This window comes from Myotis myotis, unplaced genomic scaffold (assembly GCF_014108235.1).
Source record: "Myotis myotis isolate mMyoMyo1 unplaced genomic scaffold, mMyoMyo1.p scaffold_m19_p_5, whole genome shotgun sequence".
Lineage (NCBI taxonomy): Eukaryota > Metazoa > Chordata > Mammalia > Chiroptera > Vespertilionidae > Myotis > Myotis myotis.
In genome coordinates, this window is record NW_023416357.1 from 90,106,960 (window position 1) to 90,119,714 (window position 12,755).

The window sequence follows — 12,755 nt, forward strand, 5'->3', positions numbered from 1 at the left end:
CAAGTTCATAATACACGGATGTATTTTCCCCAGAGAGCGAGCTGTTAAACAGTTACCAGCCCACCACTAGGGGTTTATGTCCCAACAATATAAATACGTTGAACAGTAAACATCCTTTGAAATAGATATACTTTCTTGCCTCAAACCAGTAATATCCTCCCCTTCTCTATCAGATGCAAAAAAGAATTCCTTTATCTTCTATAAAGCTATTTACTCACCTCTTGTATTGGTGTTATTGCACATCCATGGGTTACCACCCTAACACGTCTGCCTTCTCCCATCAATAGCATCTTGCTCTTGTGATGTAGCCCTCCTCCATTTTCAGTTTTATTGTCTAAGTAGAATGAAACGGGTCCCCCAGCTACAATAATTGGCTCTGATAAACTTAACCTATTAGCATGTCCCAGCTTCCTGGACACAGTGATTGGTTCAGAGTTAAACACGTGATCCAGTTTTGACCAATGAAAGAGAGACTCCCAGAAGAGATGGGCTCGTTTTCTTTAGACAATATATAAGCTAGGAACTACTTCAGCCATTTATTATCACCAAGAAAGCGCTCAGAGCTGGGGGGGGTGGGGGGGAACTCCCAGAACCTGAGGATGAAGCCGAACACCACAGAAAGCAAAGAGGACAGACACTACACCAAACCTGGGTCCTTGGTAAAATTATTTGAGCTACTAGAGGAAGCCTAATCTCTTGTACCTGATTTTTAGATACAAGAACTAATCAGTCTCCTTGGTTTTTTTTGTCTGTCTGTTTGTTTGTGATTTTGTTGTTTGTTTTTTAAGTCCCCTTGTTTTTAAGGCCAATTTGAGTTGTTTTCTGTCACTTGAAACCCAAAATATTCTTAACTTTTATATTTGTTTTGGCTCCTTACCTCTGGGGCTTAATTTTCTACCACAAGGCTAATAAACCCTCTGCTTAAACACAGGTAATTTCTTCCCTAAGAGAAATTCTCCTCAAGCTAATAATATTTTTTAAGTTGACTTCCCTACATAAAAGCAGTGTTTCTAATAATTTATTGTCAAGCAAAATTAACATTCTCGAAGGTTGCACCGCATTTATTCAGTGGAGTACTTGCTAGCACAGAATCATGTACTACAGGGATGGCACACCTTGGTTGCAATCCCTGTAGTATATGGGGTTGCACACCTCTAGCTGGCACTAAAGCATGAAGCCACCACTTGCATCTAACATAGTCAAATTGGCTGGCTATTCGTGTGTTTTACACCAGTCATGGGGTAGAATGTTGCGAGTGTTGGACGTAGAAGGCCGTAATTTGAGGAAGGTGAAGGATCACACTAACAATAATAATAATAATAGAAAAAACACATACACTGCTTTCTGAGTGCCAGGCTCTGCATGAAGTGCTTCCATGAATTAATCTTCACGGCCCCTTTAGAGGGTAGGCATTGCCCTCCCCTTTTAACAGGTGAAGACATGGAAATGCTTGCCCGAGGTCGCACACCTTGGCTCCTGAGTCTGTGCTCTAACCACTGGATGCATTGCTTCTGCACTGTGTGCTTGGGTGAAAACTGGGGAAAGTGGAGATGTAGCTGCATTCAACTCACTTGAATAGTTGAGCCCTGGAGGGGACCTGCCTCTGCAGCTCTAAGGGTGGCTGTAGAGCCCCAGCATCCACAGAAGTGCTTCACCAATGAAAACAAAGAGACCAAATGCAAGTCAAGCTCGAAGGAGCAGGAGAGACAGCCAAGAGCACACTTTCCAAGGAGCAAGGTAAGTCCATCAACAGTCACGGAACATAGGTGGTAAACATGTAAAACACGTTAGCAGGTGAGTGAGCAGGTTGAAGGCATGAGCTCAGAATGGGAACGATAAATAATGAGAGGGCACCACAGGACGGTTTTTATGTATCTAAGTAGAAAAGGACCAATAGTTAAAGGCCATGCAGTTAGGAGGTGTAGTACTAGTCATTGCTACCATCATGCTCCGCCACAAACCATGCCAGAACTCAGTCCTATACAACAGCAAGCGCTATTTCTTCTTCACTGATTTGTGCACCAGCTGGGGTCCAGTTGGTCATGCTCTGCTCCAAGCTGCAAGCCGGATGTAGGTCAGCTCCACATGCCTCTCACCCTCTTTGCACCAACCGGTGAGCCAAGGCAGGTTTCCGTCACGGCAGTGACAACACGCACAAGGCTGCAAGTCCAATCACACAAACACATTTCAAGTCTCTGCTGTGTCTTGTCTGCCAGCATCCCATTGTCTAAGGCGACTCACATGACCAAGCCCAAAGGCAAAAGGTGGGGGAACACTGCCCACCATGAGCCCATGGCAAGAGGGTGGGTGTCTAATACTATTCCAAGGGAGGGAATAATTAAGATCAATAATTAAATCTACAAGCCCCAAAGATAAACCTTGCCTTACAGTGATATAAGGATCTGCCCCGGAGAGGGAAGCAAGGGGTGACACTGAGTCCTTAGCTTTGGTGAAGGAAATGGGAGAGAGCTCATAGAGGTGACCAGGTATATGAGAGGCTAGTGGGGGTGAATGGGGAAGAAGAGGGTGCTTTTCCCAGACCCTGATGAACACGGGCAGATGGAACACAGCTATTTCTAAGATAAAATGGAAAGTCTCACCCAAGGTTCATCTACTGAAACTGCGCTCAGGCAGGTTATAAACTAACAAAGGTGCGATGTTAGTGGTTACAGATAAATGGTTAGGTGACTTCCATTTCGGAGGAGTCTCAGGTCACCTTACTGTGGGCTAACCACAGCCAGCAATGGCTAAGTTGGGTCCATATTTTACAGGCAGCACGCAGTGATTCAGAGTGATTGTGTGTTCGTACCAATTTCACTCCTTCCTCTGGAACAAGCCCCTTCCGTCTTCTCCGTATGTCAGAGAAGCCAGCCATAGCCAAAGGCAGGCTCCCACAGCCCACTGAATTTGCCGTTGTGACTTCTTGAGTGAAATCATCTTTACTATTCTGATTTGACTTTGAATCTAAGACCACACCCTGTATTTCGTGGGGACCAGGATGCCCTAGTTAGCTTTTATTGGATAGCAGAGTCAGACAGGATAAGGGATCTGCATAAATGTCGATCTTTATAAACAGATCTTTATTTTGCATGGGCACCTTCAAAAAGTTACAAAAGAAACAAGTGCAGATCAGTCCTCCTCAATCCTAACCGCATGTGAAGATCACCTTGGGGGCTGTAATATCACAGAAGCCTGGGCCCTTCCCAGACCAATTAAATCAGGAGCTCGGGTGGGATCGGTGCTTGTCTATTTGTTAAGCTCCCAGGTGTTTCTGAGGTGTAGCCAGGTGTGGAAGTCACTATGTTAGCGTCTACAGTTTAATCAGCACGGTGCTGTGTTGGTCTGCTGATTCCTCTGATAAGATTCACTGTGCAAATCTAAAACAAGGTCATGTTCATTCTGTGCTCAGTTTTAAAAAATGTAACTTTTTCAAGATCTGGACTTCACTTTTCTTTGTTCTGAAAGTTCTCCCCCAGCCTTTAGCCAACAGCAAGGTGGAGGCATGGCTTCTCAATCAGAACGTTAAGGAATAGTGGCCACAGTGATGATGATAATGATAATGGTGATGAGGATGAGGATGATGATGAGGAGGAGGATAAATTGTCAGAGCATCTGGGCCAACTGTGCTCAGACACAGAATTGAGTACATTTTTCTTTCTCTTCTCTCAGGAATTCTGTGCATCTATTGATATGCATGGGAGCTTTTGTTTTATAATCAGAGATGACCTGAAGGGAAGGTATTTTGTTAGACCAAATGGCAGCAGGAGAAAGAGGAGATCATGGAGCGAACTGCATGACATCTGCCTCTCCCAGCCTCACGGCCCGCCTGCCCCTGTGCTGGCGGCTTACACACTGCTTTGTCCTTAGGAGTGCTGTGGGCTCTGGGCATTTTCACAATTATTTCAGGGGCTGACAATGTGTAAGATAGACTGCGGGGAAGACCATTCGCCCTTCTTCTGATCTAAGCACTCTAAAGCATCCTTGGTCATAAATGGCCCGTCCCACTTCACAGCAGAGACAACTGAGGCTCAGATAAAGTAAGGGGTTTGCCTAGCATCACTCAGAAGAGATGAGCTGCAATTGGAAGTCAGACCTTCCAAACCCAAAATTCGTTGCTTATTTTAAGATAGAAAATCATGGTATTTGGGAGGGAATGAAAGCAGATCTATACCTATATTTATATTTATATTTATATTTATATTTATATTTATATTTATATTTATATTTATATTTATATTTATATAGAATCTTTAGTTAATAGCTACCCGCCATCAGTTCTGGACACTTAGGGATGATTCCTGGTTGAGAAACCTCAAGATATTTCTACAACATCAGCAAACCCTATGACTTGATCCTTCACAACCCACTGTGTGAAAAGAACATGAAAACGCTGGGCTCATTTTTGCAACAAGGAATGGAAAACCTTCCTTGCCAAAGTGGTTTATGTCCATCGCTTCTCCACGGAGGCGTGGTAATGGACACACAGGAAGCAGAGACCTCGGGCATCAGTGACCTCTGCTACCTGCCTTTCCTTGGGAGCTAGAGGCTGCCCTGGGAGTCACTTCTACAGTCAAGAGTGGGCATTGCATTAGTTTTTGTACCAGGGAGCTCTAGGATGGCTAGGGGTTTGCAGCGAATGGCCAGATTGGAGAGTTTCCTTTTAAAGCTCACTTCAACTTGGAAATCCCACTGCTGAGGATGGGGGGCGGGGGGAGGGCGTCTGGTCGGCTGTTTGCATTCTGCTCTGATTTCTTTCTCATGCTCTGAGCTGGCTTGGTTACAGTTTTACTTTTTATTTTTTCTCTATACATCCCAAATGCAGCCTTGGTGCACTGGCCTCTATTATAAACCTCATCCTGCCATAATCAGGGGTTAATTAGTTAGACATCCGTAGAGTTCGCTGCAACACCCTGGTCAGCGAACCTGACCGGGTGCCAAGGAAGCTGGTGGGCGAGCCGGCGGTGTGGAATTGCGGCTCTGCGACACACACATTTACAGTGTATTACCCTACATTTCTTATTACTTTTCTGAAGCACCGAGAGCAGCATGGGAGATGATATAGACGTTCCAGAAAGGAAAGGTGGGGGTAGGCGGAGGCCAGCTTTTCTGTGATGAAGCCAATTGTTCCACATTGCTGATTCACCCGGAGATTATTCTGCATTATCTATTATTGGAACGGAGTGTCAAAATATTTCTTTTTCTCAAACATGTTAGAGGTTGTGAAACTCATTTCCATCGAAAATACCTGGCCGTGATTTCTCAGCTAAGGAAATAACCATCGCTAAAGTTATCTGTGGAAGTCAGGGAGCCAATAATGTTTGGCTACTGTGACGTTTATTTGGCTTAATGGGTTCCTTCCTGAGAACTTAATGTCTTTTCCACATGCCGCGGCCCCAATGGAATTGCAACTGACATACTTCTACCCGCGGGTCCTTTCTTCTCTTTAGATGATGTGAAAAATGAGTCCAATTCCAATTCCCTTGTTATGTTCACTCACCTAACATTGAACAAATGTCTCTTTGAGGACCCGTTGTCTGCCCAGCACCTCATTTTCTCTTTTGGCAACATCACTGCTCTCTCGTTTTCCCAAGTGCCTCAAAGTTCAGAGCCCTAATTCCGTCCCAGTCTTCTCCAGAAATCAGCTCTGGGTCTTCCCCCCACTTCTGTGCAGGCCCCCTCTTACAGCACATGTAAATGAATAAAAATCATATAATTATGACAAAAAAAGGAACAACTAAGTTCAATAAGCCTTCGACTGAGTCAAGGTCCCATTTGCAAGCTAGAATGGGTGAGTCAGTCATCTTTCCTGTCTTTCAGGGTCAATGAGCTGAAGAGGGAGATGGACTCATATTCAGGGGATATTACAAATCTGATGACAGGGGTGTGTGAGCACCCACGGATCAGAACATGCAGTGGCTTCAGTTCTGGAGAAGACCTAGAAGGCCCCGATGAGCCCTCTGCTAGCTGGATGGTGAGGAGTCCTGGGATGTGTAGGCCATGGGGGGGCACCCAAGATTTTGGACAGCAGGTATTTACCGCCAGCATGGAGGTATTCTGACATGTTAACCGACTTAAATAACCATGCCAGGGCCCACCAGCTGAATAACAGCCCTGCTTGCGCACATTAGAAACCACCTGGGGCACTTGTGAAAAAAGTCAGAATCTGGACCCTTCGCTCAGGTTCTGATTCAGTGATTCTAGGGTGGGTCTGGGAACATGGATTTTTTTTTTTAAAGCCTCACGGGAGGATATTTTACCACTGATTTTTAGAGAGAGTGGAAGGGAGAGGGAAAGACAGAGAGAAATATCAATGTAAGAGAAACACTTCAATTGGTTGCCTCCTACGCACACCCCAACCAGGGCCCACGCCAGGGAGGAGCCTGCAACCGAGGTATGTGCCCTTGACCGGAATCAAATCCAGGACCCTGTGCCCTGCAGGCTGAAGCTCTATCCACTGAGCCAAACTGGCTAGGGCTGGGAACATGAATTTTAAAAAAAGGCATTAGTGACTATGATGGGACCAGCTGGTAGACCTGGATCTGGGAATGGCTGTTAACATGTGGGTCAAGAGGGCAGGCCTTGGGTCTGGCGGGGCTGGGTCAGAGCTCTGGCTCTGCCATTGGCTTGAACTCTCTGAGTTTCTGTCTAATCATCTGTAAAATGGGGCTAATGACGGATTGTGAGGATAAATGAGAAAGTGCCAAGCCCGTTCCTCCGCCTCCCTCACCCACGCCCCTCCCTATCCACAGCAAAGGAGAAGAATGACTCTCAGTTGAACCTCCCAAGGTGCTTGTGAGAAGACTCCTGGGACTGCTCCAGCTCGAATAAGTCAAGATTTCTTAGCGTAAGAACCCACATTTTCAAAAAGTATCCCCACATCTTTCTTACATTCACTAAGCTTAACAAACAAACAAACAAACCAACAAACATTGCTGTAGTTGGAGAAAGAATAAACAGCAGTTTCAAATCTCAAGAGCGGGTTGCTGCCTGTTCTGCCTACAGATGAAGATACTCCTCAACACGGGCAGCAGGACTGGGGCTCCGGCATCCAATCTGCGTCCACTCCCCTTGGGGATGTTTAATCCCATTCAAATATGAATATAACACCCCTCCCCCTCCCAATGCACCGTGACTACAAAGCGAGCTAATGGGTATGTGCCTAAGAAAGCATTTTAATCAATATACAAATCGATAATACCGTTGATTGGATTGGGGGTGGGGGGCATCTATTTATTTTCTCCTTTAAATTTAACTAACATTTTATTTTGTCATTCCTTTTCCAATTATAAAAATACTCGAATAACTCGAAACTAGAGAAAAACATAAAGTTGTTTAAAAAATGTACTCAGCTGGCCACAGTGACTACATCACCCAAAAGGATTACTTATTAAATCAAAGAAGTTGGATACGATCTTCTATGGTGCCTGAGGGAGAGAAACAGTAGAGCATGGGGCCAAGGACATGAGCTCTGCCTTGAGTTCCAATGGCTGTGGTGTGACTTGGGCCAACTCAACTTTTCTTTACCTCAGTTTCCTCATCTGTAACATGGGCTAATGCTGTTCCCTACAACATGAGGTTTTGACTACATGTTTATTTATTAGGCAAAATAAAGCATGTCAAGCTCTTAGCTTACTCTGAAAACACTGGGCTATTACGTGAATTACAGAGTTTGATCGAGTAAGAAACACCAGGTCGGATAATGGCTATGCTGATTGTCTATAGGTGCTGTCCATTCTGATCACCCCATTTATAGATATTTCAGGAGATATAATGACAGGAATAATGACAGTTGTAGCTAATATTACTGAGCACTTCGCTTGGCCAGGCACTAGTTGAAATGCATTATTACAGCTGACCCTCAAAATAGCTCTCTAAAATTGGGGTTTATAGAAGGTGGGTGGTATTTTATTTTATTTTACTTTTTTTTTAAATTTTATTTTCCCTTTCTTATCTGAAAAGTTCACCTATCATAGAAAGTGATCCCTGCTCGAGTCACACCACCCGATCCAGATGTGAACACCTGGAGGCACATTGAAGTCCCCGCTGTTGCTTTGAAGGAGTGACATCTGTGATGCCAGCTTCTGATTGTTTGCTGCATGGCTAATTTTAAATATTTGTTTAATATGCAAATGATACCTCCCAGTGACAGCTGGGGGAGAACCGGAGACATCTTTCCTCAAAGCGACGCAGCCTTGCTGTGGTTCCCACTGAACTGCCGACACTGTGTTACTTCAGTCCAGGGCTCTGCCGCTGCTCACACACACGCCTTTATGAGAAAGGGGAAATGATGTCCCCCTGGAAAGGTAAATTAGAAGAAAGCACCACCACCACCACGCCTAGTCCCAGTCCCAGGAGAGAAGGATAGAAGGCTATTCCCGCATTAGTGGTTGACCAAGGAAAACACCTGTCACTAGACTGGTTCTGAGCTGGGCGGCCGGGGACCTCCAGGCTCTTGACTTGCATAGCAAAGAATTCAAGAATGAGTTCGAGTGATAGCAAGTAGGTTTTATTTAGGTAGAGAAAGAAAGAGGCCAGCTCGGGGTTCCTGGAGACAGGATCCTGGACTACAGCCCGGACTACAGATTGCCTCGACTCACTGCTCCCCTGGTTGCGGGTCTCAAGGGGCCGCTGGAAAAAAGGAAATTGCCAGTCTGGTCCAAATGGATGGGAGCAAACTCAGGAGTGCGTTGTGTGCTGGGTCAGCCAGTTCTTGGGACTTATGTGTCTCCAAGGGTGGGTTGTTTCTGAACTTTGTCATCAAATTCTGTCTCCGCCTTCTGGTTGGGAGGGGGTCTTGTTACTAATAAGTGCCATGGTGTTGGTCCCCCAGGGTCCCCCTTTTACTTTTGGTGTCAATTTTCATTATAATGATGGTATAATAAGCTTTGGGGGGTCATTTTTTGGTCCATTTTTTCTTCATTTTGGATTGGTCTGGTTTTAGCCAGTTCTTGTTGTGGACCTCTCTAACCACCCAGGGGTTTCCTACCATCAACTGTTTCCCTTTGCTCATGCAGGGAGGCTGGAGCTCTGGTGACAGGATTAGTGGCGTATTGGTCTGAGATGCTCACTGTCCACTCCTACTTCCTCATTCCACTTGTTGGGAGCTTTCCCTAACTTTTCCCTATCCTGCCTCACACTCATCATCAAAGGACACAAGCTTGGAGAGTGGAGAACGAGCTACATTTGGCCTTCTTGGCTACACACCTTTGTGCAGTGCACAACCTGCAAAACCTTACATGACAGCCCTGACCCAGAGTCTTAAGACGTTTGCACTTCCAAGTTGCCCCACGTTGTAGAATAAAAAAGTGTTATTTCAACAGCTGGCTCCAGAGACCCTCTTAGGGTGAGACCCATGATTGATTAGGAAAATACCCCGATGGGTTACTTTTGTGTGGCAGGAAAAAGCTCCTTTGATGGAGGTGCTGTTTGGTTAGCAGGAATTTGGCGGGTGTAGGAGTGAGGGGGAGGAATGGAGAAGGGGACTGAGTAACAGGACAGCAAGATGGAACCTGCAGAGAAACAGTATCAGCAACAAATTCCAAATGAGTGGTCAGAGGGTCTGTTTTAGGAGCAGGATGTGTAGTATTCCAGCGTGGATTTGGGGGATCGCCACATCAACCTCTATTGCCTTAAAGCTTCACCAATAATCGGGTGAATATAACTTTGTCTCAGGAGAACTGGGGTTGCACCCTTTGTGGACACTGCTTGCAAGAAACGGATGTAATTCCATGAAAGGAGAAACCCAAAGACAGTCACCAGAGAAGTGTAGGCACTAATATGCCCCAGGCCTCTGAGGGTCCCAGAGAGACAGGAGGGACACTGGCTCTCCCACCAGGTAGGATGGAGATAAAGTCAATTCCATTTGAATTTCAAAGGCAGAGTAACCCCAGTGGACAATATGGTTAAACATATCAGCAATGGTCATACAGTTTTGGCGTTCTGTCACCTCTCTGAGTTATGATGAATCATTGTAGTTCCTAGCTACTGAGTGTCTAATATGTACCAGAAACTGAATAAATATGATCTCAAACTTCAAAACAAACTTAGCCAAGTAACTATTTATGCCCACATTTTAGAGATAATGACTTGAAGTTCTGAGAGGTAATTAAGTAACATGTCCAAGTTCACAGAGGTAGTAAGTGACAGAGCTAAGAACGGAACCCAGATCTCTCCAGTCCCAGAGACAAACTCCTTTCAGGGTCTCACAGTGGTGAATCCACACCTGTTTACACTCTCTTCTCCAACCACTTCAGAAGAGCTAGTTCCTGGAGCTGAATGTGGGAAACACTGGTTAGAAACCTACGCACAGGCAACTCTCTATCACCAGAATACAATCCTGCTACGTGTGGAGATACACCAGGCTAAGCTGAGCAAGGGTCTCAACTACCACTGTCCCCTGGTCCTTAAGGAAAGTATAAGCACAGGGGGTTAGAGCAGCTGACAGGTGGGTGCCCTTTGATTCTGGTCCTGGTATGACTTGTCACATCCAAGTGGGACCAAGAAGGGAAATGCCTTCCTTCAGCAAGAACGGAGCCTTTGCTGAGTCAGTTTCTTCCCAGCTGGCATTCTCTTAACTCTAGACGTACATGCTCTGGCATCCTGAAGAGAGGAATTGCTTTCGTTTATGTGAAGAGCTTGTAACTTGTGCCTAATTGCCCTGCAGTGCGGTGACAATGAAGCGTATCATGAAATAGGTGTCCGATCTCATAGGTTAGGAGTGTCACTCAATGTCAACACTATGTTCAGCCCCTGTGTACTGTGTCTTCCTGGCTTCTTAATCACAGTGTAGTGTGGTTACAAGATAAAAGCCAGAGGAGAGAAAGCATGTTATGCATTAATGCCAAGGAAAGGGAGGAGGAAAGCACTGTGTACTGTGTGCCAGGCAAACAACCAAAAATCTGGCTCTGTGTCCGAATGCCCCACTCTCGAGAGAACGGTATCAGCCCTCCTTCAGAGCCACCAGCCCACATACAAACACGACTGAGGCTTGAATGCCTTCAGAGAGAGGGCCAAAGGGATTCTGGGAACACGGGTCATAATAGCATTCTAGAGAGGGAGGACATTGAGGGAGGCTCCCAGAATGTGACATTCCTAAGGAGGAGAGAACTGTGTTGGATCCTGGGAGCAGACCTGAATTAGACGTCTTTCTCCACCACACACAGGTCTACGTTATTTGCACCATCTACATGCTGTGGAAGCAAAGGAGCCTTGGGCTCCGCTTAAATGCTTCTACAAAGAACTGGGCAGATGTCTCCCAAAGGCTGGAAGTCCTGCAGTGTTGGAGATTTGTGACCTTCTGGGAAGGACACCATTGGTCTGTCCTGGAGGCCAAGAAGGAGCTGAACAGAAGGGAGGCGCTCTCCTGAAGCCAGGATTTAGAGAGGCTTCTTCTAGGCACCTCCACGGATGCTGACTGGACTCACTACTTTCTTCTCTCCATCCCACACGGGTGGAGACTATTTCCCTTCCGATCATCTATGGGATTGGGATCCAACACAGCTGGCAAATTAATATATGATCACTACTAATAACAGCAAATGCTTACTACGTGGCTCTGGCCTGGCACTAGTCACTGTTCTGAGTACTTGATGTACATTAGCGTTTTTTAAAAAAATGTAAGTTTATTTTTAGATAATTGTAGATTCACAGACAGTTGTAAGAAATAATGCAGAAATCACATGTGCCCTTTACCCAATTTCCCCCAGTGGGAATGCTTTGCGAAACTATGGGAGAGTATAACAACAAGGAAATTAACATTATTACAGTCAAGATACTGGGCATTTCTATCACTGAAAGAATCCGTCAAGTTGCCCTTTCATAGTGTTCCCACTTCCCTCCTGCCCCGCCCCTCCCTGACCCTGCTACCACTCATCTGTTCTCCATTTTTATAAGCCTGCCATTTCAAGAATGTTATGTAAATGCATCACACAGTATGTAACCTTTTGAAATTTGTGTTTTTCACTCAGCATAATTTTCTGGAATTCACAGGCTGTGGCTTCAATCAATTTTGCGTTCCTTTTTATTGCTGAGTAGTATTCCCTGGTACAGATGCACCACAGTTTAACCACCTGTCCGTCGGAGGACTTCTGGCTTGTTTGCAATTTGGGGTTATTATGAATAAAAGTGCTATAAACATTTGTGTACTTAGGTGTCAACATAAGTTTCATTTCCCTGGGGTCAATGCCCAGGAGTGCAATTGCTGGGTACCTTGATCAGTTTTTCAGGAAACTGCCAAACTGTCTTCCAGAGTGGCTGCCTCATTTTACAGCCCCAGCAGCCAGTATGGGTGATCCTGTTTCTCCACACTCTCCCCAGCACGGGACTTGAGCTGTCATGCATGACAGAATCAACATGCCGTCCTTGGCCTGAGGCAACCAGCTTTCCAGAAAACCCTCATTAGAACATTCCCAGAATGGAGAAGAAATGAACCCATCTGCACACCACGATTTAGGATGGATCTGTTTGTCACATGAGCAAGGCAGAGAAAACTCACCAACATTTGATTACCAGATAGACGAGTTTTGATGGGGATGTAGGAGAAGGAGTTTAGAAAAGCTTGTGGTCACCCGGGACAGTCAAAGCGGGGCTACCAAAAGGGCTCTGGGTCTCTTGATGGTAAGAGCTAAGGTTAAAAAGAACAGAGAGCAGCCAGAAGCAAACTCTGCCACTCTGCAAACCCAGATGAAACCCAGAGGGCAGTTCCCTATCTTCCACTCAACCCTATTGTTTGCAGAATTCTTGCAATCAATAGCGCA